This window comes from Heterocephalus glaber, unplaced genomic scaffold, assembly GCF_053883595.1.
Source record: "Heterocephalus glaber isolate CG9 unplaced genomic scaffold, H.glaber_assembly_v1.0 deba00000937, whole genome shotgun sequence".
NCBI lineage: Eukaryota > Metazoa > Chordata > Mammalia > Rodentia > Bathyergidae > Heterocephalus > Heterocephalus glaber.
The window spans coordinates 3,300,609-3,324,854 of NW_028258173.1; the positions used below are offsets into that span (position 1 = coordinate 3,300,609).

At 52.3% G+C, this 24,246-nt stretch overlaps 1 protein-coding gene across 17 annotated transcripts in view; it reads left to right on the top strand.

Annotated features, from left to right (window-relative positions):
• The window catches only part of Rbfox3 (RNA binding fox-1 homolog 3), a 393,013-nt gene that overhangs the window by 263,095 nt on the left and 105,672 nt on the right, over positions 1 to 24,246 (top strand). For 13 of the 17 annotated variants that reach the window (XM_087208368.1, XM_021241212.2, XM_087208362.1 and 10 more), the window contains exon 4: positions 13,328 to 13,367. The exons of the other annotated variants lie outside the window; for them this stretch is intronic. The gene's annotated coding sequence lies outside the window, so the exon portion shown is untranslated. The remainder of the gene's footprint in view (positions 1 to 13,327; positions 13,368 to 24,246) is intronic. 17 annotated transcript variants of the gene reach the window in all.

The following is a 24,246-nucleotide window of genomic DNA, read 5'->3' on the forward strand; positions in this document are numbered from 1 at the left end:
GACCATTTTGTGCCACTTGGCAGCGTCTGACAGCCACAGGCACCAGAGGATGAGCAGGAAGGGCCTTCTGCCATGGAGCTGCAGAAATCGCCGCTATCCATCTGGCATGCATGTGCGGTTCTCTGCTTGATGAAGGGGCTGCAGAAGGCTCCAGGTGGGTGCTTCCAGGAGCTGGGCCTAGAGGAAAAGAAAGACAGTTCAAAGGCAAAGTTCAAAGACAGCTCAACAGTCACCTAAGTGCTGTGACCGTGGAGACACAGCTCTGTAGGATCCTGTCCCTGAACACATGGACTCCCAGAGACAGGCCCAGAAGGACATGCTGCCAAGCTTAGAGGAGGAACCATGGTCTAGAAGGTCCTGAAAGTCAAACTGGCAGAATCAAGAATGCATTGGAAGATGGGGTGAGGGAAGGAGGGATGGAGGATCCCAGGTAACTTGGCTGGGTGATGGCTTTCTGGGCTGGGATAGGCCCAAGTTTCCAGGAGAAAACCCTGAGCATGACCTTGGACATGTTGGGCTGGAGATGCCCAAGTGGAGGGAGACTGGAATCAGCTAGTCCCAGGCTCTGGCCTTCAGAACCCCAGTGGGATTGCCAAGTTGGGCGTCAGGGGTGTCTGGGTAGAGCTAATGTCAGAGCTCTGAGGAAATTGGATGGGAAGAGTGAAGGGAATATAAGGGTGTCCAGATGAAGCTGCAGGAGGAGGTGGGTAAGGAAGGGCTGGAGTAGCTAGAAAGGGGCCAGGCCACACCAGGAGAGACCGCCAGGCTGGTCACCAGGCTTGTGTTCCACTGAGAGACCAAGACAGGTGAGGACTGACCAAGACCACCTGAATATTCCACTGGGCCAGAATTTATTGGGAAGAGAGAAAGGGAAGTCTTTTAGGCAGGGAGAGGCAAGATCCAGGACATGAGAAAGGACACTGGGGAACCAGCAGGCACAGTCCTGGGCCTGAGGCCTGATCCATGGTGGGGACAAAGGAAGGCAGTGGTGCCAGATGGAGCAGCCTGAGCACCAGGTAAGAGGTTCTGAGCTTCTCTGAGCCTGGCATGGCTGTCCAGGTGCATGATGGGGTGGGATCTGTGTGTAGCATGCACATCTGGCCCCTGAATTGGTGGTGGATGGAGGCCACTGGGTTTCTAGGCCAGGACCATGGTCAACCTGGCAATCTCTAGGGAGGGAAAGGGCCTGAAGCAAGTGATCTGTGGGTGATGAGGAGGTGATGGGTACAGAAGGTGCTGAGGAGGGAGGAGGGCTAGAACCCTGGGGACAGCTTGGGCAGGCACCGGGGATGAGGACAGGGAAGTGATCACCCTAGAAGCTCTGAGTTCGTGGGATTGGATTCGAGTCGGTGTCACTGATGGAAATGGGGGGGTGGCACAGAGGTTCTACAGGAGGCATCCAGTGTCCTCTGCCCCCACACAGTGGTGCCCCACACCACTGTCCTCTGCGGTGGCCCTGGGCTGGACACAGGAGCTATGAGGGCTGGTGAGGGAGGAGCCAGAGGCACAGAGGGAGTCATCCAGAGCACGTGTGGCTAGAAAGAGGAGAGGAAGAAGTGGGCAAAGGAGAGGGAGGCTGAGGGGGCTGATCTGGCGTCTGAGCTGGCATCAGCAGCCCAGGGGAGAGCCCAGGCCGGATGGGCTTTAAGGGAGCCTTGTGGGGGACATTTTCCTGGGAAATGTCCATTCTACTTTCCTGTTTGTACAATCAGGTGTCCTCCCGGTGAAGCAGATGTAAGAAACTCGCCCTGACACATTTATGCAGACACATTTAAATACCTCCAGGTTGACCAGCCGTTAAGCCGGACCTGCCAGCCCCTGGTGACCCTTCTGCCCACACCTAGCAATCCGCTTATTTAAGCATCCTCATTAGGGACTCCTCCAAACTGATAACTACAAGAAGTATTTTTGTTACTATTATCTAAAGTCCTGCCCACTCTCTGCGGCCCCAGGAATGCACGCATAAACACATTCACAATTTATCCTGTTTTCCGTCTCACAAAGACTGTGTGTGTGAACAGAAGCTGAGGAAGGCAGCAGCTATCTATTATTTAATAAACTGAGCTGTCAATACAGGCACAGCCCACAAATTAGCAGCTTGTCAATGCAGGCCAGGTGCAGGCAGCCGTGTGCGGGACACGGTGTGACAGAAGTCCAAGCTTGCTCTCTACTTCTGCGCCCTTTCCAGCAGAGGACTGGGGATGGTAAGGTGAGCAGAGACGTGTTAATCACAAAGGCTATGACTGAACCGAATCATCTTTTTGAGGTGACTCTGGCAGTGGTGAATTGGGCTGAGCCAGAGGCTTCCCCGCTGTGCCAGGTCTAACTAACTCTCTGCCCCTCAAAGCACTCAGTGTCACCCCTTCAAACTGACCCCCTTCTGCAGAAGCCAAGACCCCAAGCAGAGCACTGATAGGTACAGCAAGGAAAGTGGAGCCGGCTGGGGCTTTAGGGGCCCAGGTTTGTTTTCACTGTGTGTGATGAGACACACAGACACAGATGTGACTGTCATAGTGGAAGGGTTTGTCTACTCACAGATGCCTAGAAACAGGAGGTGTGGCCAGCACCAGGGCCACCTGGGGAGTATGGGGCTCAGCCAAGGCAGATGGAATGGGGGACATGGACCAGTGTCTTCGTTGTGGTTTCTGTGGGAAGGAACAGGGGTGGCAGGGAGAACAGGACTGGGTAGTAGTCTGAATAGTCCAAGAGCCCTGGCTGGCTAGGCATCTGCTAGGCATCTGCATCCTGGCCATGGAGCATCTCATTAGAGTAGTAACAGCAGCTTGGAGGGCAGTGGCTTAGAAGTGCTGGTGAGGTCTTGGGCTCTGAGCCGGGGGCTGTGCGTGTGAAAAGTGTGCTCCCACGACAGCTGCAGGGACCTCCAAGAAGCAGCTAGCTCTGGGAGGGCTGTCCTGCCACAGACAGCAAGGCCACGGGTGTCAAAACATCTTAACACATAGCCAGATATGGTGGCAAGCACCATAATATTATATTTATGTAATAACAAAATCCCAGCACTCTGGGAGGCTGAGGCAGGAGGATCACAAGTGGGAACCCAGCAATTCAGTGACTTAGTGAGACCCTGTCTCAAAATAAAAATTAAGAGAGGCCTGGGCATGCAGCTCAGTGTGAACACTCTGGGTTCAATCCCCAGTACCACAAGGAAAAAATTCATAATACAGAAAATAAAGAATGGTGAGCATAGCAGGGCTGGAGCCTAGTGGCCAGGGACACACTGACTAGAGCGAGGTGGTTAGGAGTGGGCTCAAACTTTGCAGCTCAGCATGTTCCGTGCCTGAAGCTGCAGCCCAAGCACAGGCGGAAGATGTGAGCAGGCCATGGCCGCCAGTGCTCCAGCAACAGCAGAAACTGTCCAAGTCCCCAGGCTTCACAGTAGTTTCAGAGGTGCCTCTGCAGGGCTCAAGTGGTTTAATGGTCCCTGGAGTCCTTTGTCAGCTGCAGAAAGGGAAGTGGTGTGCTATGAGGCTGATCTATGGAGGGCAGCCAGGCCCTGGCTGATCTGGCCATGCCAGCGGGAGGATCCTGCCCCAGCCTGCTGTGCAGATCCCAGAGTGGAATAAAGACCTGTGAGCAGGGTCCCTCTAGCACAAGACAGCCAGCGAACATGGACGTGGGACCTGCAGGGCTCCAGGCTGGGAACACAGCTCTGCAAAGCTGGCTCTCGTGACTAAGGCTGGAGGCTGAACTGCTCTGAGACCACCACTATTGCTCCTTCCAGCCTTGCTCCCCAAAGAGAGTGAGCCCCAAGGGCACCAGCTGCTGTGGGAACAGCCAGATGGGGAGGCCTCTGCTCCTTCCCCTGTGCCCAGTGACCAAAGACCTGTGCAGCTGGGCTGTGGGAGGAGCCTATAAAATGTGCAGTGTCCCACAGAGACCACAAAGGATGCAACCTCAGCCCAGTGCCTGCCAGCTCCTCTTCATCCTGTTTTAAAAGCCATTAGCTCTTGGGGACACTAGCTAAGGTTAGGGGATTCAGTTTGACTCCTGGAAGGGATGTTAGGTTCTTTCATATTTGAGTCTCCTCTCACATAGAGGGAATCGTGGTACACACGAATCCCACCCAAGTCCCCAAGACCCCCACTGTGCCAGGCAGGGGGACCCAGCTCGATGTTTAGAGCTACCACCCTTTTTGTGGCATTAGGGCCAAGAGGCGTGGAAGTCTTCATGGGCCTATTCCAAGCTCCCTCCTTCCTCTGTGCCCTAGGATCATGGGAGAGCCCATCCTTGCAGGGCTTTCTGGGTGATACCCTCTGCCAAGGTGTGCCCACCCGTGGAGGGCAACCCTCCAGCCCTGAGCTGCTCTTCTGGCCTTGGGTAATTCTGGTCCCTTCACCAAGTTAGGCCAGGTCTTGTGCTAAGGACTTGTCACCTTTAATCCTTGTGACTGCACTTTGAGGCCAATTCTGCAATCACCCCACTCTCCAGGTAAACAACCAAGGTAATGAGAGGCTGAGCAACTTCTGAACATTTAACTGGAAGCCCAGGCCCTGGCAGATCGTGGGTTAAATGCCAACTTGAGTCCCAGGTGCATCTACTGGACCTGTCTTACCTCTCCTTCTCGCTCCTCAGGAGCTGGAGGAGCCATAGCTTCAGAATCCCATGGCTGTTCCCAAGTGAAATTTCTGCCTGGCTTTTTTTCTAATGCTACAAGTGGTCATCCAGTGGTTGCTTGAATTCAAACCACCCAGCTATGCTCTCTGTGTCCACCTGAGTGTCCCTCAAAGAAGGCGGGTGGAAGGATCAGGGATGGCTACGCTCTCGCCCCTAGTCCTGGACTGTTCCCTGACCCCAGTGGTCCCCACGAGCTCTGAGCACAGTTTTCCCAGCACCCAGCCCGTTACCCACTTCTGTGGTGGAGTCGGTTGATTGAGAGAAATTTCTGAAAATCTTCGAGGAGTGAACAGGTTGGTTTCTCAGGGGATTTGCTCAGGAAATGAGATTTGCCCATCTCCCACGGGAGAAAGCACATGTCTAAATTATTGATAGCAAAACATGCTTGTCTAAGAGGCTGCCATACCCTGTGCCTCTGTGTGCTGAACAATGCTGTCTGTCCTGCGTATTAATTCAGCTCCCTCCACCATCTCTGCCACCTCTGCCCCAAATGGGCCTGCTTACATGCACCCCCGGGGAGTGCCAACCCCACCAGAGAGGCAGTACACCTTTAGGCTTCCAAGGAGCACCCTCCCAAAGACACTGGATGGGTCTTAGGGGCTTGCCAGCCTAGGGGAGACCTCCCAACTGCAGCTGCAGCACAGACGCAGCCCAGGCTGATTCTCCATGCTGAAGAGCAGCCGGTTTTAAAGAAACAAAAGGGACGGGAGCCAAGATGCACCCTCCAAGTGTAGACCGGATGGCTGCCCAGGCGTGGCCAGCGCGGAGCTGCGTTTTAGCTGAGTGCTGGAAAGAATGTGGTGTACAGAGCTGGCTCCACTTGTAGAGGGGCGCTCAGATGGCGCAGGTCCTTTCCCTGTGCATTAGAAAGGACAGGCAGGAAGAAGAGAGCCAGAGGGACGAGAGGTGGCAGGGCCATGGCAGGTGCTCCTGGCTGCAGCCCTAGAGCCTTCTGGGGGTGGGACTGTGCTCCTCCCAGGCACTGCTGGGCCCCTGTGCTGGGCCATGAGGCAGGGGCCAATGTGCCTGTCCCCAGTGTGAGCCCACAACTATTGGGAGGACCTCAGGAGACTGTGCTCTCTCTGCACACGGTGTGCGTCCATTGCCATGAGCACCTAAGCTAAGGTGGAAGCATGGCAACAGGTGGAAGCCGAGATCAGAAGATGTAAAAGACAGGACAGGAAAGTAAGACAGAGGAGCTTTCAGGCACAACTAGCAAGGCTGAGCTACAGTTTTTCTTAGTGAATTTGCTAGTGGCCAAAGCAAAATGGGAAACATGGCCAAGTACAGGATTCTCATTGCCTTAAAAAGTAGCTTGTTAGGGTTTGAGTCTGGATGTCCCCCCAAAGCCTCATCCGGTCATAGGTGGGTGAATCTAGAGTATGTAATGCTAGGATTAAGGGTGTGTGATTACTAAACCACTACATGTGAATGATTTGCTTAGCACCGCCCTAATTCCGGTGTGGTCTAAATAGGTAAGGGGAGCAAAAAGACACAGAGTCTCATGTTGCTTTTGCTGCTGTGTGGGTGCCATGAACTGCTTCTCCTCTCTGAAGAGGAGTGTGTGTGCTGCTCTGCCTTGGGGCCTGCTGATTATGGACGGAGGCCTCTAAGAACTACAAATAAACCTCTCCCCTTTAACTTTTGGTGCCAGGTATCTTGTCTCAGCAAGGAGAGAAAAGTAGCTAACACATCATCCATAGTTCAAATGTTCATCAGCAGATGAACGGCTACACAAGAGTGGCACATCCACGAAGTGGAGTAGTATTCTGCCTTAAAAAAGGGACAGAGCACTGTCACAGGCCAGAGCACGGGCAAATCTTGAAGGTGTGATGCTCAGTGAAAGGAGTCAGAGGCTAAAGGACAGATTCTTTGCTGCCACTTACAGGAGGTCCCTGGAGTCACCAAAGTCAGAGACAGACAAGAGAATGGGGGCTGCAGAAGCGGGGGAGGGTGTGGGCACATTGTGCCGTGGGGATAGAGCTGCAGTCGGATGGGGAAGTCCCGGAGGTGGTGGTGCTGGCTCCACAGCATTGCGAGTGTGCTTCGTGTCCCAGAACGTGCACTGAAAAATGGTCAAGATGGTAAATTTTGCTATAATTATCCCACGATAAAAATGCAAACAAAAACAACCCCAAACATAAAAAAAAGGGGGCTTCAAAACCGTCTCTATTGGACAGCGGCTTTCCTGGGGGCTTTTGTTGGAAGTTATTCCCATGGGTCCCGCTGTGTGCAGCCTGTGCAGCAGCCAGCGCCCGGCTGTGGGGAGAAGGCTCAGGCGGGGCCACCGTGTCGCCCCAGCTCCCATCAGGCAGAACGGCGAGGGGTGAGCAGGGCCGGGATGGGTGTGGCCTCAAAGAACCTCACAGAGAAGGCTGTGGAGGGTGGTGACTGGGGACAGGGCCACTGGCGTGAGAGCCAGGCCAGCAAGGCCAGGATGGGTGCGGCACAGCAGAGGAGGGCAAAGGTCACCAGTGTCCCGGCTGTTGCTGCTGCAGTCTCAGATTGCCCTGACGTGAGCAGAGGCCTTTGGGAAGGGCTCCTAGAGGATTTTCCTGGGGCTCCCGTAACACAGGGCTGAAGACCACAGAAATAGCCGGGCGTGGTGGTGCAGGCCTGTCATCCCAGCACTCGGGGGCGCTGAGACAGGAGGATCATGAGGTAGAGCCCCAGCCAAAGCAACTCAGTGAATTACCAAGACCGTGTCTCAAAAGTTAAAAATCAAAGGCGGGGGTGGGGGGGTGAGGTTCAGTGTGAAGACCCTGTGTTCCATCCCCAGCACCGCAAAGTCAGAAATGTGTTCTATCCCAATTCTGGGGCCGGAAGTGAGCAGTCAAGGTGTCAAGAGGGCCTGCTCTTTCCGAAGGCTCTACAGGGAATCTTCTGCTCCCGGCTTCCCTGGCCTGTGGACACATCGCTCCAGCCTCTGCCCCTGCCTGCATGTGGCCTTACCCGCTCTGTGTGACTCCGTGTCCTCTTCTTACAGAGACGCCAGTCACAGGATTTCGGGCCCTAGTTCAGTATGATCTCGTCTTAACTAATTACACCTGTGAAGACTATATTTCCAAATAAGGTGACACTCTGAGGTTCTGGGTGGACATAAATTTGGGGGATGCTCTTCCACCAGCACAGCCAGCATCTCATTCATGTGCTGAAGGCCAGAGGGACGTGTTTGGAAGCTTGCAGGGCCTCCGTGCCTCTGCACCCTCCGGCTCTTTCCAGGTCCACAGCAAGGTCTCTGGTCCTCTTGGTCCATCAGACAAGCAGTGCTGGGCCTACTCATCTCGGCCCTGCCCCATCTGAGCCAGGTTCAACTTGCACACCTGCTCCCTCGGGTGTGAAGGGGATGCACAGCAGTGTCCATGGCATGGCTTGGGTGCTGTAAATGCCACTCGGCCGTCACCATCCAATGATCCCTGTGGCAGTGAGTTACTTGAGTCCACAGGTTTGGCAGAAAAGGTGTCTTCCCCGGGTCCTGCCCATTGAGGGTGGCAAGGCGCCTGCCCACTTCACACCACCGGTCCCAACTCCCATCCCCAATCCCAAGCCGCAGCCGCTGGCAAAGGCACGTGGGCCTTGCGAAGCCCAGCACAGCAGAAAAACCAGGGCCACAGAAGACCAGAGAGGGCAGTAGGCCCGGGGAACTGTGGGAGACAGGAGAGGCCGCTGCTGCTCGGGGCCTGGAGGAGCTTGGAGCCAGACCCACAAAGAAGAACGTGTGCAAGGTCTGCTCTGTGTAGGGAGGCTCTGGGCTCCATCCCGGTCAGGCCCACTCAGAGCAGAGGAAAGAGCGGAGAGAAGCCTGCGCCCAGGCAGGTCTGTACCAGATGCAGCTCCAGCTCCGACTGGCTGTAGGCTTTGGGCAAACTGCTTCACTTCTCCAAGCCCCATACTTGGCATCCCCGAGGAATAGCCCCAGAAAAGCCCAGCCCCCCACCCCCCGAGTGGCTCCAGGGCATTCAGCCCACAAGCTGTACGGTGGGTGTGCTGGTCTCGGGGACTTCAGGGGCACCCGTGCAGGCAGAGATGCACAGGACCCATGCAGGCTGAAAGGCCTGGACCTTGAGGGGGGACTGGGGGCAGGTGGCAGCTGAGCCTGCCTGGCTTCCTGGGAGAGGGGGCTGGGCTGGCAGAGCATCAGGGCAAATTCATTCCATCCCTGCTGCCCAGGGTCCCAGGGAGGCCTGGCCCTCCCGTAGACCTGAGCAAGGCCGTGTGTCCAGCACCCAAAGCCATTCCTGTGGCCTTGTTGATGGCCAGAGCCTGCCCACACTTCCAAGCCTCCCGACATTGACTCAGGCCCACAGGCCAGAGCCTCTCCCTCCCTTTCTCTCTTCAGAAGAGGAAGAAAGACTTAAATTGCAATGGCTCTCCTGTCACAATCCCCATCATCAAGAGTCACACTTAAACCACCCATGGTGAATTTTTTATTTGTAAAATTGTGCTCTTGGCCTCCAGTTCCCTGAAGGGAGAGGGCAGGAATGGGTCTAATATAAAATCCAAAGTAACTCAAGAGAGCAGTGAATGGCAGGTCTTTTAAAGCTGCCTTTTTACCCTCTCATAACCTGCCCCTCTCAGCAGGCTGAGGTATGAGGAGGAAAAGAGAGCACCGAATAAGCCCACTGTGGTGGGGCTGGGGGCTTCCCAGTTCCTCCCGGGCTCCGGTGAGCCCGCCGCAGGAGCTGGCACCACACCACAGATGTCTGCTCTCACCTCACCAAGATCCCAGCCCCCAGCACCCACTGCATTTGTAGAAAAATGTGGAAAGGAGCAGCGGAGGAGGTGAGCACTCCAAACTGTGCACACTGGGTGTCCGTGTCCTCTCCGGGGAGCCGGGTGGAGCCCCGGCTGGCCGTGTAGTCTCCCCACCCACCTGCAGTGGAGAAACTGGGCGCCTGCCTGGAGCGTGAGGGCCAGGTCCAGGCCACCACCACTGAGGCTGACACTGAAGAACCACCGATGGTTAGCGGGGCGGTCTGGGTTATGACATGGAGGGATTTTTTCCTGGCAGGTGGTTTTGCATGATCGCACTGAAAATGAGCTCAGCTAATAGATGTGCTCTTCTCATGCTGAGGTCATACTCACAGTCCCAGCTTAATTTCTAAAGAACGGTACGCTTTCCAGGACGAAGAGAACAGGGTTGGAGGCTTTGGGAAGTGGGAGAACTGTCCTGGGGGGGGCGGTCGATAAAGGCAGACGTATGCCGTGCTCTAGGGATAGTGGAGCCCCATAGATGTGGCCTCTCCTTCTGTTCAGGAAGGGAGGCAGAGGAGAGGAGAGAGGACAGGCGGGAAGCTCATCCCTGCCGAAAGCGAACTGGCTGCCTCTGGGGGACTCGGTGCCCAGCTTGGCCTGCCATGGTCATTGGAGGCAGCAGCAGTGGGGAGCTGGGTCATGGAGACCCTTGAGCCTGGTATGCACAAGTTACCCTTTGGGCCCCCCCATAGTGTCTCCGTGAGGTCACCATGCTTCTCCCTGGGCCAGATCCATGCAGGCAACAGCGACCATAACAGATTATCCTGCTGACCAGCTGAGGGCAGGAAGGCTGAGAATCTGCTCCACATCCCGTGACCCCTGGAGCGTGCCCAGGGGTTGTCATTGGCCAGGTGGATGGGAATGAACCCAGGGCCTCTCTCCTTTCCTCCCCCAGACCGGGCAGGTGGGACAAGGGTGTGGAGGGAGAAAAAGGGGAGAGGCCGTGGGAAGGTGGGAAATGCCAGGGACCAGGCAGAGGAAGGGAAAACCCAGTGCTTATCTCAAAACTACAGAGTGAGGCCCCACCCCGCTGGGCTCATGGCAGTGTGGGAGCCACTTCCTTTCCATGCGGCGGGTCCTCTAGGTCACCTGGGAAGAGCATCATTACCCTGGAGATCTGTGCCCCCCGACAGAGGGCCCAGCAGCCTCAAGGCGCTTACCTCATGCCCTCTCCATCCTTCTAGTTCAGGAGTTGGCAAAACACAGAGACTTCAGAGATTGAGGGCTCCCAGCCTCTGAGCCTCCCAGTGCGGCCCTGGACCTGAGGTCACCTTGTGCTCACATGCTTCTGGTGCCAAGTATTTGGCTCTGACCAAATAAAAGGTCATGACAACATTCGAGAGGACCCAAGGACTGTCCAGAGCAACTCAGAACAGGACAGCAGAGGCTGGCAAGAGGATGCAAGGACTCTTTGGCACGCTAATCTGTGTGGGTGTTGCCTAGGGCCTGGGCATTCCGGGGCTGAAAGGCTCCTCTCGCTTGGTGGAACTCTGGGGGCTTGAGCAGAGCCTGGAGGAATGGTGGGTAGAGGAAAGGGATGAGAACTTAAGGATCGGGGAGGATGGAACCATGACCCCAAGCCCTGTGTGACTCCTGCTCCCCTTCCCGCCTTGGCAGACCCTTCCCTTCCAGCCCGGGCGCCTGGCTCCAGACCCACACCCAGCTGTGTGTTTGCTCAGTGGGTCTGGCTGGAATGGAACTAAATCGTATTGAGTCAGGAGAATGACTCGATTTATGAAAGGAAACCAAGGAATAAATCAACAAGATATCCCCAGAATCAGCTGAAGGCAGAGGTTGGTGGAGGCTGCTTATTCCATCTGTCTTGTTTTGCAATGGCTCTTTTCTGGCGGAGCCTCGGGTGCACCTGCCCCCGCTCAGTTGCTTTGTAAGCTGCCTGCTGAACAGCTCCGAGTGCAGAAGCTGCTTCTTCCCTTTCACTGCGGAGAGGACAGAGGCTGCAGTGGGGCTACCTCAGGGATCAGCTGCCTGGTGCTGCTTCAAGTTCAGCTGTCCCTGGGCCCCTGCCATGGCAGGGAGCAGGTTTGCCTATGAAACAGCAAAATATTGCTGCAGTCCTTTTCACAGACCAGCGGTGTGCCGGCAAGCGCTGTGCAGTTACACAACCTGCCCCTTCCTTCCTTCCTTCCTTCCTTCTTTTTCTTCTTTCATTTTTTTTCCTCTTTCTTTCTTTCCTCCTTTCTTCTTCTCTTTCTTTCTCTTTTCTTTCTTTCTTTCCTTCTTTGCTTAGGATTAAACCCAGGGCTTTTGTACTGAGCTACTAGCCCTTTTTTAAATTTTTATTTTGAGACAAGCAAGGTCTTGCTAAATTGCTAAATTTCCCAGGCTGGGCTTGAACTTGCAATCCTCCTCCCTCAGCCTCCAGAGTGCTGGGATTACAGGCATATGCCACCATGCCTGGCTTCCTGCTGTGTTTTAATTCTCTTCCCACCCAGCAGGGCACTCCTTCCTGCCTGCCAGTGACAGGGTGCAGCACAGGGGCACCTGCCCTGGGGGGCAAGGCAGCCATTGCTGGGGCAGGTGCTTCCCCAGCTTGGGCCTTGGCTTTTATGGGTAAAATGAGAAGCTGGAAAGGGGACCGCCTGCCCCTGGCTCGGTATGAGGCTAAAGGATGGTGTGGCCCAGCCACCTGCTCTCTGTGGCGACGTGGATGGAGATAAGGATGACAATTTTTCTAGATCTCAAGAAAGAGGCCCCATCCACTGCCTTTTAGTTCCAGGAGCTCTTTATTTTCTTTCTCTTTTACACTAAGTTTAAAAATTCAAGGCCAGGGATTTAGCTCAGTGGTTCCACCACCTGCCTCGCAAGTGGAAGGGCCCAAGTTTGATCCCTGGTACAAAAACAAAAAAATCCATGCACATGTACACACAAACAGGCTTTGGGGGGTAAGACAGTGGTGACGGCTGCATAATGTTGTGAATATACTTTGTGCCCCTAAACCGTTCCCATAAAAATGGCTAAACTGGTCAATTCCAGGGATGTATCTTTTACCACCATAAAAAAGATGTGCAAGGTCTGTATACAGGACGCTATGAGCCGTGACTCAAACAAATAAGGAAAATCTAAGAGGCAAAGCACCCAGTGCACCCACTTGCGTGGACACACAGCCCCTCCTGTCTGAGCTCCAGTGATCTCCTGACAGGGGCAGGATTAGAGGTCTGACTCAGGGATGAGGCCTCCAGCTCCCCACAAATGTGCCGTGTGGGACTTTGGGTGAGAACCACGAGCTCTCTGGCTCTCCAGCACCCAGTGAAAACAAGAGTAACCTGTGGGCCCTGCCACTCTGTCCATAGCTCCAGGTTTCTTCTGCCAGTAGAAGCTACCAGAAGCTGCACCCAATTTCCATCAGTGTGCAGTGGTTCCTTCTATGAGCATGTATGTGATGTGATTTAGGATTCACCTGTTTTTCTTCAATATAATAGTAAAATAAGTTTGCATGCCATGACCATGCACAGGGACACAGAGTGATGTGCCTGCCACCCAGATGCCAAGTTGCAGGGGCAGGAGGGTACCCTGTCTGGAACTAAACCTCCCCAACCACAACCCACAAAGCCTGCACCTGAGGACACCCTCAAAGCAGGGCAGGGCTTCGGGAGGGTTGGAGAGGGATACTCAGGGTTTGGGGCCAAGGAAAGAAAGGAGAAAATAAAAAGGAACATCCTGAGGTTGCAGAGAAAATGAGTTTGGGAGGAAAGCTGGCTGGTCCCACCCAGGTCCATTTGCCTTCTCCTTCGCCTTGGCCTGGTAAATAATACCTCAGCCCCCAGCGTGGTGGGAGCAGCCCAGCCTCCTGGGTGGCTCAGGGAGAGCACTCTGCAGCCAGACCTGCCTTCCTCGCTCGTGAGCAAGAGCAGCTCTGGCATCCAGATGCAGGATGGCGACGCTGATTGTGATTCTCTCTCCTTTCTTTTTCTTTTCTTAGAGAGCCCAGAGTGCCTCGGGGAAAGTTGGCTGAATAAAAGGTATAAAGACTTTTGCTTTTCTTTTTTTTTTTTTCCTGAGTAGTTTTTGACAGATATGAGCATGTTGAACATCTTGGGAGCTGCTGGTAATGAACGCCAGAATTCCTGGGGTTTCCCATGGGCCCGAGGGAAGAGAAGCTTGGGGGCCGGGAGGGAAGTTTTGGTGTCATTGAGCACCCCCAAGACACTTCCATGCCATCTCCACTCTTATTTCCCAGGGGGCAGGCCCAACATGTGCTGGGGAAGGCAGGACTGGGGGCTGGAGGGTCCCAAAGAGGAATGAGTGCACAGTGGGCATAAGGAGTTTGTTTTAGGAAACTCCACCTGGCCTCAGAAGCAGCTTTGATTCCTTCCTGTTCCTATTCCACCCTCTCCCTTCCCTGAGACCCCCCTTTGGTACTACCAGCCTATCCCCAGGTACTAAGTGCATGCCCACCCATCCCCTGGGCAGCAAGGTCTTAGGACCACAAGGGCAGCCCCAGGCCCACTGATCTGGACTGGTTCACCTCTCTTCATGGCCGGGTCCCCTCTGTGGACACTGAGGCCATCAGCTCAGGTCCCAGTGTAAACTCCCTGGGGAGGCGGGACACTGCTGACCGGAGCTTGTCTCTCCCAGTGTTCCCCGCAGCCCGCTCCCCACAGCCCACGAGCAGCTCATCTCCTCTGTGGATTTACCGGCAGAGATTTCTTTTGGGGGATGATGATACAAATAGTGTCGATTTATTGTGAACAAAATCAGAATGTGCTGACATGCAATGTCTGCGATTCTTCGTTCCGGGTGGGCTTCTACCTGGCAGGCTCTCGGGACTTAGGTGGCGTCTTGGACCGTCTGTGCTGCTATAACACAGTAGCTGAGGCCGGGTACTTTAAGACGAACAGAAATTTGATGGTATTGGAGTCTGGCAAGTCCAACACCATTGTGAGTGTACTGTCCTGCGAGAGTCCTCATGCCATATCCTCACAGGGAAGGAGAGAGAGCAGGGGAGGCCAGACTTGCCCTTTCGCAAGGGCACATCCAGCCTACCCTGAGGGGACAGCCCTGCTGGCCTAATCAGCCCTTACTACAGTTTCCAAGGCAATGAAATTTTAACTCAACCTCTGGAAAGGGGCCTTCCAACATGGCAGAGGGTGTGTGTGCCAGGACAGCAAAATGTTTTCCAAACGTCAGAAATGAGAGTAGACCTGTCGGGTTGGGGAGTGTGATGTCTTCCTAAGCCAAACACTGGAAATTCCCCTGGGTGATTTCACGTGGGTGTGTGTTTGCCTCCACCTGTCCTTGGTTCAGACAACAGGGTCTGGAGGTTGACTTGTGCGGGGATATCCTGTCCTGGGATCCATAGCAGGCCACCTGGGCTGTCTGTGGACAGGACTCTTGCCTGGGGTCCCCTGTTTCATCTTCTTCCAGATGGAACCCGGACTTGGGCTCTCTGCTCACGGGCTTCCATCATGACAGGGACAGAGAGCTGGGGCCCGGGGAGTCTCCTTGAAGGCATCCCACGGTGGGCAGTGGGCCTGCTGAGTGGCTGCCCGTTCCAACAGTGACAGACACAGTTCTCCGTGGGAGGAGACAAAATGTGGCTGCTGGTGGCTTCCCACCCTCACTGAGTATTCTTTCCCTCAAGAAGGGGAGACCAAGTCTGCTTCATCCAACAGAGCCTTGGGGCAAGCCCACTGATGGGGTAGGGTCCGTTCCTCCTCTAAGGAACAATGCAGAGATTTGTCAAACTTGTGTGCATGTGTTATTTAAACAGCTTTAATAAAGTATGTGGGCTAAAAACAGAAAAAGACACCAGGTGTGTGCCATTTCTAAGTCTCAGTACACGTCTATGCCCATGACACCTTCACCACAGTGAAAATAATGCTGCACCCTCAGTCCCCAGCTTGCTGGTGCCACTTCGTAATCCCTTTCTCCACCACCTCCTCAGCACACTCTTCCCTGGCCAGCCCACACCCGCTCTGCTCACTGTAAATAGACTGTATTTTCTAGAGTTTTATATAAATAGAACCATGCCATATGTACTTTTTTTGTTGTTTGGCTTCTTTCACTGGCATCGTGGTTTTGAGCTCTGTTGGTAGTGCTATGTCTATAAATAGTTGGCTCCTGGTTGCTACTGAGTGGAGTTCCATGGCATGAATGTGTGCTAACGTGCTGATCCATTTACTCCTTGAAGGACATCTGAGTGATTTCCAGTTTGGGGCGATTACAAATAAAGCTTGCATGAATATTTGTGTGCAAGTCTTTGTGTAGACACATGCTTCCTCTCCTCTCGAGTAAGACACTTCTGAAGAATCAGCGGCTGAGTCCTCTGGAAGTGTCTGCTCTAACTCCACCTTCCCACCAACCTTGGGCAGGGGGCAGTTGTGTATCTGTACCAGTGCCTGACGTTACCGATCTTTATAATTTTAGCCATTCTCCTGCATGTGTAGTGGGAAACTGCATTTCCCTGATGACTAAGAAACCTGACATCCTTAGGTCTTCTTTAATGAAGTGTTCTCTGTTCAAAGAGAGCTTTGTCAATTTTTTAAATTGGAATGTTTGCTTAGTTGTTGTTAAGTTTGGGAAGGTTTTTACATATTCTCAATACACATTCTTTATCAGATATGTGTTTTGCAAATATTTCCTTCTAATTGATTTGTCTTGTCACTCTCATAATGGCATCCTTTGAAAAGCACAACTTTTTAATTTTGGTAAAGTCCAGTTTATCAACTTATTATTTCCTTTTCTTCTTTTTTGGTACCGGAAATTGAACTCTGGACCTTGAGCTTGCGAGGCAGGCAGCAGAACCACTGAGCTAAATCCCTGGCCCTCAACTTATTCTTTATGCATCGTGCTTTTGATGTTGTATCTAAGAAATCTCAGCCTGGTCCAAAGTCACGAAAGTTTTATTCTCTAAACTTTTTTTTTTTAGGTTTTACATTTAAGTCTGAGATTTATCTTGCCTTAATTCTGTGTGTGGCATGGGGTGTGGGCTGATGTTCATTTTCCAGAAGGTAGGTATGCAATGATTTCACTATTGCTTATCAGAAAGATGATCCTTTCTCCACTGAATTGCCCTTGCAGCCTTGTCAAAAATCACTTGTGCCAGTTATGAGTCCGTATCTGGACTCTGTATTCTGTCCCCCTGATCTGTTTGTCTATGTTGGTGCTGGTACCACTACAGGGCCAGGATTACTGGAGTTTTTAGTAAGTCTTGGGATCAGGAAATCTTCTTGTTCTTTGTTCTTCTTTTTCAAAGTTGTATTGGCTATTCTAAGCCCTTTGTATTTCCATGTGAATTTCTAAAACAGAAAAAGGGATGAAAAAGAAAGGAAAGAAAGGGAAGGGGAGGGCAGGAGAGGGGAGGGAAGGGAAGGGAAAGAGGGAAAGGGAAGAGAAGGAAAAAAGGGAAGGAAAGGAAAAAGGATGAAGGACAGGGACTTTGACCAAGATTGCATGGAGCCTATATCAGCTTGGAAGACATCTTAAAACCTTTGAGTCTTCTGACTTACAGCAAGATTTGTCTCGCCGTTTATTTACAACTGTGTTCATTTCTCTCCTCATTGGTTTGCAGTTTTCAGTGTATGGGTATGTCAGATTTATCCCCAAGTATTTAATATGTTAATCCTATTTTGCACAATCTCTTCTTTCAATTTCTGATTGTTGCTTTGTACAAAAATAAAATAGATTTATTGTTATGTATATTGATCTTGTATCTTGCAACCTTGCTAAACTCACTTACTAGTTCTAGTAGCTTTTTTGTAGATTCTGTCATATTTTCTCCCTAAATGATCAGGCTGTCTGTGAGTAAAGACAGTTTTACTTCTTTCTTTCCAGTCTAGATCTACTCTGTTTCTTTTCCTGGCCTCATTCCCCTGGCTGGAGTTTCCAGCACAGCATTAAATAGAAGTGGTGGGAACAGACATTCTTGTTTTGTTCTTGATTTTAAAGCCTTTCACTGTTATATATGATGTTAACTGTAGGTTTTTTTGGTAGATTTTTTTCTATTCCAGGTTCCCTTCTAATACTTATTTAGTGAGAGCTTTTATCAAGAATGGATGTTAAGGGCCAGGGATTTAGCTCAGTGGTTCTGCCGCCTGCCTTGCAAGCGCAAGGACCCGGTACAAAAAAAAAAAAAAAAATGGATGTTAAATTTTCCTATGTCTATGGAAATGACCATATGATTTTTCAGCTTGTTAATTTGGTAAATTGCATTCACTGATTTTCAAACTTTAATCTATCATTAAATTTAAGTCTGTTGTCTTATTTTCTTTTTTTCCACTTGTTCTTTGTTTTCTTTTTCCTCTCTTTTGCATTATTTCTCAAGTTATTACATTTTATCTCCATCCTTAGCATTTTAACTAGAGTTCTTTGCTCTGTTACTTTGACAATAAAGTTTATAGTATATGTCCATAGTACAGACTACTATCAAGTGATATAAACATTTCCATTGCTATTTTATCATGTATTTTAATTATATGTTTTAAACTCTATAGTGTAATGTTATTACTTTTGCTTAGTCCATTATATTATAAAGAAATTTAAATAAAAAGAGAAAAGTCACATATTTACCAATACAGTTACCATTTCAATGGTCTCCATTCCTTAGTGTTGATCCATGTTTATATCTATTATCATCACCTTTCTGACTGAAGTGCCTCCTTTACTATCTCTTTTTGTTGTTGTTGCTTTGTTTGGTTTGGTACCAGGGATCCAACTCTGGACCTTGTGCTTGCGAGGCAGGCAGCAGAACCACTGAGCTAAATCCCCAGCCCCTTCCTTTACTGTCTCTTAAGTGCAAGTCTGCTCATGATAAATTCTTTCAGCTTTTGCACATCTAAGAAGTCTCTACTTCAGCTTTGTTTTTGAAAGGTATTTTAGCTGGGTATAGAATTTGAGGTTGATGGCTCTGTTTTCTTTCAGTACTTTAAAAACGTTGCTGTGGCATCTGTTGGTTTGCCTCTTTTCAATGTGTGCCACATTTTAATCTTTTTTCCTCTGCAAATAGTGTGCCTTTTCTACTGTTAAGATTTTTCTCTTCATTACTGGTTTTAAGCAATTTGCTTATGATTTGTTTAGGTGTCATTTTCTCCACGTTTCTTAGGCTTGGGTTTGTTGAGTTTCTTGGGTCTGTGAATTTTTAGTTTTTGTCACATTTTGTAACATTTTCATCCATTATTTCTTCAAATATTTCTTCTGTCCTCTACTCCTTTCAGGGGCTCTCAAATACATATATATTAGCTACCTGAAATTGACCCACAGCTTGCTAATGCTGTTTTCAACTGTATAAATCATTTTTCCTGTGTATTTCATTCAGGGTGTTTTTTATTCTCTCTTCAGATTCGTTAATCATTCCTCTGCAATGTTTAATCTACCATTAATCCCATAAAATATAAATTTTTCATCTCAAATATAGTTTTATCTGTACAAGTTCATTTTGGTTTTTTTTTATACTTCTATGTCATCTTAACTTTTAAACATATGGGATGAGGTACATAATAATTGTTTTACTATTTTCATCTGCTAATTCTAACGTCTGTGTCAGTTATGGGCCAATTTCAAATGATTGACATTTCTCCCCATTTAGGGTTACATTTTCCTGCCTCTTTGCATGCCCGGTAATCTTTGATTGAATGTTGGACATTGTAAATTTTACCTCTTGGGTACTAGGCACTTTTGTATATCTATGCATATTCTTTTTTTGTTCGTTTGTTTGTTTGGTACCAGAGATCGAACTCGGTCCTTGGGCTTGCAAGGCAGGCGACAGAAGCACTGAGCTAAATCCCTGGCCCTATCTATGCATATTCTTGAGCCTTGTTCTGGGGTGCAGTTAAGTGACTTGGAATAGGTTTGATCTTTGCAGTCCTGGCTTTTCAGGCCATTAGTCGGGCCCAGAGCTGTGTTTATTCTTAGTCTGAGCATTCCTACTACTAAGAGGAGACTCTGCATGCTCTACCCAATCCCCAAGAATTGTGAAGTATTCCAGTGCCACTATAACTGGTGAGGATATGACTGTCACCAGCTCCATGCAGGTGTTTAGCACTGGTTCCTCCAGTGTTTGCAGGTGGTTCTCACCTTGGCCCTTGGTAGTTTCCTCCAGTGCTTGTGCTGAGTGCTCCATGGGGACTCTCTGCAGCTCTCTAGACTCCGTCTCTGTCCAACTCACTGCCCCCTAGTACTCTTGTCTGGCAATTTAGGGAATCTTGGTGTCTCCCCTCTCAGCTCTATCCCTCACTGAGGGTGTGTCCTGGCTCTTTCAGGCAGCATGGCCTGAAAACTTTCTCAAGAGTCAGCTGTGGAGACTCTCAAGGACCCTGCCCTACATTGCCTCACCTCCAGGGCCCTGCCAACCACTCTTTGGTTTGTTGTCATTGTCCCAGGTAAGAGGCTGCCACAGTTCCTGCTTCTCCACCTTGATGTAAAGTGGAAGCTTTTCTTTCTTTACCCTGATCTGCCTGTGCAGTGATAACTTAGTGTAACTTGTGCACATGCTCACATACACACATCACCACTTAAATATGTCACTGTATATGATGGGCAGCCCCTTCTCCAGCCCCAGTAAGAACCACTGAGAAGTAGACTAAGGCTGTTGGTCCTCTTATCAAGTCCCCATGTTTCACCTCACCTGGGCCAGGCATGGCTGGAGTTCATTCAACCTTTGTCCAGCACAGCATGAGGGCTGTCATCCCATTTGGTTCTCACCCCAGGCTGTAAAGGAAGCAGGAGTAGTGCTGCCACCCTGTCCTACAGATGAGGAAACTGAGGCCCAGAACTCACCCAGGCTCACACTGTGTGTGGCCAAGGCAAGATCGCAGCCAGGTTGTCCAGGGCTGAGAACAGCCTGGTAAGAGAGTGGGCATTTCCTGGGGTGGGTTTCTGAGCCCTCCCCTTCCATGCCACTGCCCACCACACCTAGGGAGCTCACTGAGCAGCCTGAGGACTCAGCCTTCCTGCTCTCCAGGCTCCTGGGCCTGTGACAGAACACATCCACTGCCAGGCTCGTTGGCTGCCCAAGTTTGGGGACTTCAAGGCCCCTATCACTGCAGAGCATTTGAAATGAAATCGATGTCAGGAGCTCTTTGGTGTGTACCCGTGCGCATGTCTGGGCTAGTGCATCAGCTGTGTGCGGAGGCGTGTAATTCCCGGAACTGTGGACTGCAGAGAGCTAACCCAAACTCAGGGCTGTTTCTGACTCTGAGGCCATAGCTGCAGTGCCCCACACTAGGGATGCCACGTGGGTACTGCCTGCTGGAAAACCGGCTCCCAAGCTCTCCAGTTCTGCATTGCTGAGCATCACAGGGTCCCTGGTGCCTCCCCTGCATTCTGTGTGTCTCCAGCTGGATGGTTGTGCTGTCCATGGAAGGAGCCGCACAATAACCACTAGGGCTGGGATTAGAGGCCAGCTGCGGAGGAGGTGACATGTGCATGTGCATGTGTGTGAAAGTCCAAACACCCGAGTCTGTATTTTCCCCGGAGTATTAATTACCGCTGGGGAGGAGGCTTGTCCAGGCATGTTCCGCCTCAGCAGAGTAATTTATCACTGGGTTTCGGGAATGGGAGGCGGGTCACGTATGGTGCAGAGAGCAGCATCCCACCTGCTCCAAGTAGATGCAGCCCCGCCTATGGCACAGGCTACAGGGCCAGGGGCCATGCAAGCAGGGCCGGGCAGGAAAGGCAAAGTGGTAGCCTTCTCATGGTCCTGGTAAGGGTGAGAGCAGCTCAGTGGGGGAAGCTGTCCATCCTCCTCTAATGGAAGGAGGGTGTGAGCACCAGGCAGCCAGCCACCCAGACCACAATGACCCCACACAGGCCTTTCCTGTGGCTGACCATGGACCGAGGTCTCTGGGACTCAGGTCCTCAAGACAGGCAGTTCTGTCCCTATGGATGCCTAAAAGGTGTTACTTAGCACTGAGTGACTTAAGGTCCCTGGCAAGGTGACAGGTATAACTCAGGACCTCCTTGGCCCTGGCATGACTACCTGGGATCCAAACAACTCAGGGGCCTGGGGCATGCCTGCCCCTCCCTCTGGGTTCCCCTGACCCTCACCTGGACAGCAGGGCCATCGGCTGTGTCCCTGGAGGTCGGATCAGGGTCATCCTAGGCACTTTGTTTTTCCCCTCCCAGCATCACTCCTGTGGTCCAGTGTGAGTTATAGAACAGGGAGCATCACCAGGAAGCAGGCCCTGCTCACCACCCTCCACATGACACTGAGCAGGGCCGGTGACAGCTCCTCTCCTGAAGGGGCAGTCCCAATGCAGCATGGATGGCTGCTCACCCTGTGTGCTGTGCACTCACACACCGTGTGCTTGGACACGTGGCCAGGAACTGGTCCCTGCCCTGTGAGCTGGTGTTCTGGCAGTCACCTCCACTCCAGCAGGTCCCTGGGATCCCTGACACCATGGGGCCACCTCTTCCCAGCCTGTGGGGCTGAGGACACCAGCAGGGAAGAAAAGGAGAGCCTCTCAGAAGCACGCCCCATGCCCTCTGAAGTGTGCTGTGGCTCACAAAACTGGTGGTCTCACCCCAAACCAGCGAGACATCCAGTGCTCCTTTGCAGCCATCTGGTCTGCCTGCTGTGAGCGTGGCGGTTGAGTTGGGGGACAGGGCCACCCCAAACCCTCGGGGCTCAGAGACGTTAAATAATTGGCTCAAAGCCATCCAGCGGGTCAGCAGCGGGGCTGGAAGGTGAGCCGGCATTGCCAGAGGCCAGGTTCTCCCACACCTGGTGTGGTCCCCGACCCCAGCTCTTCCCTTGGTCACGGCAGGGGTGAGCCCTGACCACACTGATCAGGCCAAGAAGCCAGCCCACGCTTCAGTGGGCACCGAATCCTGAGAAACCCTTGGCCTGAGCGGGAATGGTCATGAGACCCATCTTTAGACATGGGCCTTCCCTCTTTTGAAGGCCTGTGCTGCTGGGGGTGATGAGGACCCTTTTACATTTTAAAGCCCAAGTTGGAGGGTGATCCCACTCTGTCCCAAATCTCCAAACCCTCTTGGAGAAGGCCCAAAGTCTTCCCAACACCCTCCCATGTGAAACCTCTTATGATCTGACCCCATTGCTCTCTGACCTCTTCCCTCACCGTTCCTGCTACTCCCCCATTACTTCAGCCAGTGGGTGGCCTTGCCTACTCCCTGAAAACCAGATACTTCCCCACGATGAGACCACAGCCTGGTGTCCCTTTGCTGGGGCCTTCTTCCCAGAGATCAGAGGACTCCTTCTCTCACTCATTCAGTTTGGCCTGACTGCAGCTCCTCAGGCCCATCCTGACCCTCCCCTCTGAGGTCCCAGCCCTTCCTTCCCAGGCCCCTCCCCACTTCTCTCAGTCCCCGCTTCCCTACTAGACCCTCTCCCAGAGGCCTCTGCCTGGCCCCGCCCCTGTCCTCCCAGGTCCCCTCGCTGCCCTTTCCACCTTCCACACTCTCACTTCCAACACTAGAGATCACTTTCTTATGCCCCTTGTTTGTTGATCGCCTCTCCCGTGAAGGACGACCCTGTGGCTGGCCCTCCCCACACCTGTGGACTGGCTTATGATGCAGAAGGGACCCTGGGAGCCTCCAGTTCTGCCCAGCATCCCCACAACCCTGGGCCTGATCGGTCCCGGAGGCACTGACCCGCCGTCCAGGTGGCCACGTGGCTGCCGAGGAGGTCCAGCGCCAGCTTGGCAGCCGCATGCCCAGGCTATGCACTCTGCAAACTGATGGGGAAGGTGGTCAAGGCAGGCCCTAACACAGGAAGGTTGATGCTGAACCCCCAGGGGCTGGGCCATGCAGCTGAGGGGCTCTTTCACATGAGGGCTGCCCAGTGGTAAGGGTGGAGTGGCATTCAGGATTGTTCGAGTGGCCACGTCCCGAGAGTGCTGGCTGCCGAGGAGTCTCTGGTGGTGCGCCACACACACGGCTCTGTTCTCAACCCTATTCGAGTCACGGTCTGTGTGGTGACTTATGTAAGCGTTTATAGGCATGAAGATCAGGTTCTGGCTGATCTAAAGCTGAGAGGAATAACTAATCATTTGCCTCGTTTACTGGCTGGGACCAGAGATGAAACTTGGCTAAATGTAATAAGAAGAAATATGAAATCTTGCTTATTAGTCCAAAGACACTAGTCGGGTGAGTAAAACAGAAGGTTAGGGGCTTTGCTCAGTGAAGAGTTCAGTACAATTAGGATGACCAAGTAACTCATCCAAACTAGAGCACTATTGGTAATTAAGTTGTAAACCACGAGTGCCCCAGGCGAGCTGAGGGTAGGGTGCCCCGGAAGATGAGGGGCTGCCCTCCCGAGCTGAACAGAGCACACTCCTGGGGTGGGGAGGTCAGCTGGAGCCTCATCAGCCATGGTCAGAGCCACCTGGGAACTTTGGGTTCACTTTGGGTGCCGCTGCTGTGGGTCGAGGGGTCTTGCAGCTGAGGGGACAGGCAGGGTGGAGTCTCCCAGGGGAATGGCCTTGGAGGCTGGCACCAGGTGCCCAGAGCAGGAAAGCATGACCAGGCTGACTATGTAAGAGAGAAACGCTTCATCTGAGAGGCCTCAGGCGCAGAACTAAGATCAGCAGGGAAACTGGTGGGGGATGGGTGTCAAGTGACAGGCATCTGGCTGCCCAAAGGAAGAATTTTCTAGGGATGACAGTGGGCTGGCCAGGAGTGGGCACCTGACTGCCCCGCCTTGCAGCTTCAGCTGGGGGCAGGGGCTGCAGCGGGACCTCCTGTGGCCTGGGAAGGAGGGGCTAGGTGACTACCAAAGACTTCTGAGGGCAGGGCCTGCTTTAGTGGCAACCTCCCGTCACTGCTTGGGAAGGAAGAACCTGCCTGCACTGCTTTAAATCAGGACACAGACAGAGTGAGAGGAGTCAGGGGTGGGACTCTATCTGCCTTCCCTGCCCCACTGCCCGGCTGAGGTGCATCCCC